A 4,186-nucleotide genomic window follows, 5' to 3' on the forward strand; every position below is an offset into this window, starting at 1 on the left:
TCGTGTGTGTAGTGGGGGAATGTGTGTGTATGTATGTGTGATTGTTCGTGTGCGTAGAGGGGGAATGTGTGTGTATGTATGTGTGATTGTTCGTGTGTGTAGAGGGGGAATGTGAGTGCATGTATGTGTGATTGTTAGTGTGTGTAGAGGGGAATGTGTGTGTATGTATGTGTGATTGTTCGTGTGCGTAGAGGGGGAATGTGTACGTGTGTATGTGTGATTGTTCGTGTGTCTAGAGGGGGAATGTGTGTGTATGTATGTGTGATTGTTCGTGTGTGTAGAGGGGGAATGTGTGTGTATGTATGTGTGATTGTTCGTGTGTCTAGAGGGGGAATGTGTGTGTATGTATGTGTGATTGTTCGTGTGTCTAGAGGGGGAATGTGTGTGTGTATGTGTGATTGTTCGCGTGTGTAGAGGGGGAATGTGTGTGTATGTATGTGTGATTGTTCGTGTGTGTAGAGGGGGAATGTGTGCGTATGTATGTGTGATTGTTCGTGTGTGTAGAGGGGGAATGTGTGTGTATGTATGTGTGATTGTTCGTGTGTGTAGAGGGGGAATGTGTGTGTATGTATGTGTGATTGTTCATGTGTATAGAGGGGAAATGTGTACGTATGTATGCGTGCTTTTGTGCTGTTGCTCGTGTGTGTAGAGGGGGAATGTGTGTGTATGTATGTGTCATTGTTCGTGTGTGTAGAGGGGGAATGTGTGTGTATGTATGTGTGATTGTTCGTGTGTGTAGAGGGGGAATGTGCGTGTATGTATGTGTGATTGTTCGTGTGTGTAGTGGAGGAATGTGTGTGTATGTATGTGTGATTGTTCGTGTGTGTAGAGGTGGAATGTGTGTGTGTGTGTATGTACGTGTGATTGTTCGTGTGTGTAGAGGGGGAATGTATGTGTATGTATGTGTGATTGTTCGTGTGTGTAGAGAGGGAATGTGTGTGTATGTATGTGTGATTGTTCGTGTGTGTAGAGAGGGAATGTGTGTGTATGTATGTGTGATTGTTCGTGTGTGTAGAGGGGGAATGTGTGTGTATGTATGTGTCATTGTTCGTGTGTGTGATTGTTCGTGTGTGTAGAGGGGGAATGTGTGTGTATGTACGTGTGATTGTTCGTGTGTGTAGAGGGGGGAATGTGTACGTACGTATGCGTGCTTTTGTGCTGTTGTTCGCGTGTATAGAGGGGGAATGTGTACGTATGTATGTGTGATTGTTCGTGTGTGTAAAGGGGGAATGTGTGTGTATGTATATGTGATTGTTCGTGTGTGTAGAGGGGGAATGTGTGTGTATGTATGTGTGATTGTTCATGTGGGTAGAGGGGGAATGTGTGTGTATGGTTAAGTGTGATTGTTCGTGTGTGTAGCGGGGGAATGTGTGTATGTATGTGTGATTGTTCGTGTGTGTAGAGGGGGAATGTGAGTGTATGTATGTGTGATTGTTCGTGTGTGTAGAGGGGGAATGTGTGTGTATGTACGTGTGATTGTTCGTGTGTGTAGAGGGGGAATGTGTGTGTATGTATGTGTGATTGTTCGTGTGTGTAGAGGGGGAATGTGTGTGTATGTATGTGTGATTGTTCGTGTGTGTAGAGGGGGAATGTGTGTGTGTATGTATGTGTGATTGTTCGTGTGTGTAGAGGGGGAATGTGTGCGTATGTATGTGTGATTGTTCATGTGTATAGAGGGGAAATGTGTACGTATGTATGCGTGCTTTTGTGCTGTTGCTCGTGTGTGTAGAGGGGGAATGTGTGTGTATGTATGTGTCATTGTTCGTGTGTGTAGAGGGGGGAATGTGTACGTACGTATGCGTGCTTTTGTGCTGTTGTTCGCGTGTATATATATGAACCACGAAACAGCGACCGGGATCATATCAGCATATGCTCTCCGAACCTTCCATCGTGAGCCAGGAAGCATTATTCAATAGCATACACGACGAACCCCGACCACAATTACCTATTGTCCGAACTTTCCTCCGACAAGTTCGACATTGCGGTGTCCCCGTGTAACTCAATCGACACCAGCGGGAGTTCACGTCGACGAGAACCCTGTGTGTGTTGGGCGTCACTCGATCGGGCGGCTTGTATCAACTAGTTGCTGTCGATATATATCAGAGCAGGATTAAAGATTGGTGATAGTTTCTTTGTTGTTGTTGTTGTTGTTTTTTTGTGGTTTGTTTTTATGTAATGGTTTGGCAGATTTAATCGTACGTGGTTTTATGTGGAGAGGTATGAATGAGAACGAATATCTTCACAATATATGAGATGTATTTTAACGGTTTCGATTATATCTTCGTCAGAAATACAATTATGTATTTCTGACGAAGATATAATCGAAACCGGTAAAATACATCTCTTGTATAGTGAAGATATTCGCTCTCATTCATACCTTTCCACATTTGTCAACAAGAATACGGCTCAATACATGGTTTAGGCTGAGATGCGAGTGGAGGCTATTCGTAAACGTTATGGTTAGGGAGGTAAATTATATTCACGAGCGTGAATGGATGGATACACACACACACGCACGAACACACACACACACACACACACACACACACACACACACACACACACACACACACACACACACACACACACACACACACACACACACACACACACACACTCACACACACACGCACGCACACACAACCACACACACACACAACCACACACACACACACACAGACAGAACCACACACACACGACGCACGAACACACACACACACACACACAACCACACACACACGACGCACGAACACACACACACACACACACACACACACACACACACAACCACACACACACACACACACACACGCACAACCACACACACGCACACACACACACATAAAGACACATGTGCAAATAAAAAGATACTTGACAAAATGCGGCCATTGACTCAGAAACGTAAATTAAGGTTAATATTTGTCCTCGACGCCATTCCTCCCCTTTAACCTGTTTCCTCTTCTTCGTCTCCTCTTCCTCCTCCTCCTCCTCTTCCCTCTTCCTTTCTCCCTCTCCTTTCTCTTCCTCTTCTTTTTCTTCTCATCCTCCTCTTCCTCCTCCGCCTCCTCTTCCTCCCTCGCCCCCTCTTCCTTCTCCTCCTACTCCTCTTCCTTCTTCTCTTCCTCCTCCTCCTCCTCCTCTTCCTTCTCCTCCTCCTCTACCTCTTCCTCTTCCTCCTCCACCTCCTCTTCCTCCTCCACCTCCTCTTCCTCCTCCACCTCCTCTTCCTCCTCCTCTTCTTCCTCTTCCTCCTCCTCCCCTTCCTCTTCCCTCTCCCTATCTCCCATCCCCTTCTCTTCCCCTCCATCTCTTCCTCCTCCCCCTCCCCTTCCTCCTCCTCCTCCTCTTCGCTCTCCCTGTCTCCCATCCCCTTCTCTTCCTCCCCTTCTCTTCCCCTCCTCCCCTTCCTCCTCCTGTTCCTCCTCCTCCTCTTCCCTCTTCCTTTCTCCCATCCCCTTCTCTTCCCCTCCTCTTCCTCCTCCTCTTCCTCCTCCTCCTCTTCCCTCTCCCTATCTCCCTTTCCCTTCTCTTCCCCTTCTTCTCCTCCCCCTCGACTGCACTCCTCCCCTTTAACCTGTTTCCTCTTCTTCGTCTTCTCTTCCTTTCTCCCTCTCCTTCTCTTCCTCTTCTTCTTCTTCTTTGCCTCCTCTTCCTCCTCTTCCTCCTCCTCTTCCTCCTCCTCCTCCTCCTCTTCCTCCTCCTCCTCCTCCTCTTCCCTCTTCCTTTCTCCCTCTCCTTTCTTTCCCTCTTCTTCTTCTCCCCCTCCTCTTCCTCCTCCTCTTCCTCTTCCCTCTTCCCTCTTCCTCCTCCTCCTCCTCTTCCTCTTCCTCTTCACTCTACCTCCTCCTCTTCCCTCTTCCTCCTCCTCTTCCCTCTTCCTATCTCCCTTTCCCTTCTCTTCCTCCCCTTCTTCTCCTCCAGCTTTCCTCCTCCCCTTCCTCTTCCTCCTTCTCCTCTTCCTCCTCCTCTTCCTCCTCCCCCTCCCCTTCCTCCTCCTGTTCCTCCTCCGCCTCCTCTTCCCTCTTCCTATATCCCTTCTCCTCCTCCTCTTCCCTCTTCCTATCTCCCATCCCCTTCTCTTCCCCTCCTCTTCCTCCTCCTCTTCCTCCTCCCCTCCCCTTCCTCCCTCGCCCACAGAAGGAAATGGGGAAACAATAAGAGAAAGTTTATCAAGCGCTTAAAAGAT

This window comes from Penaeus vannamei, chromosome 10 (genome assembly GCF_042767895.1).
Source record: "Penaeus vannamei isolate JL-2024 chromosome 10, ASM4276789v1, whole genome shotgun sequence".
NCBI lineage: Eukaryota > Metazoa > Arthropoda > Malacostraca > Decapoda > Penaeidae > Penaeus > Penaeus vannamei.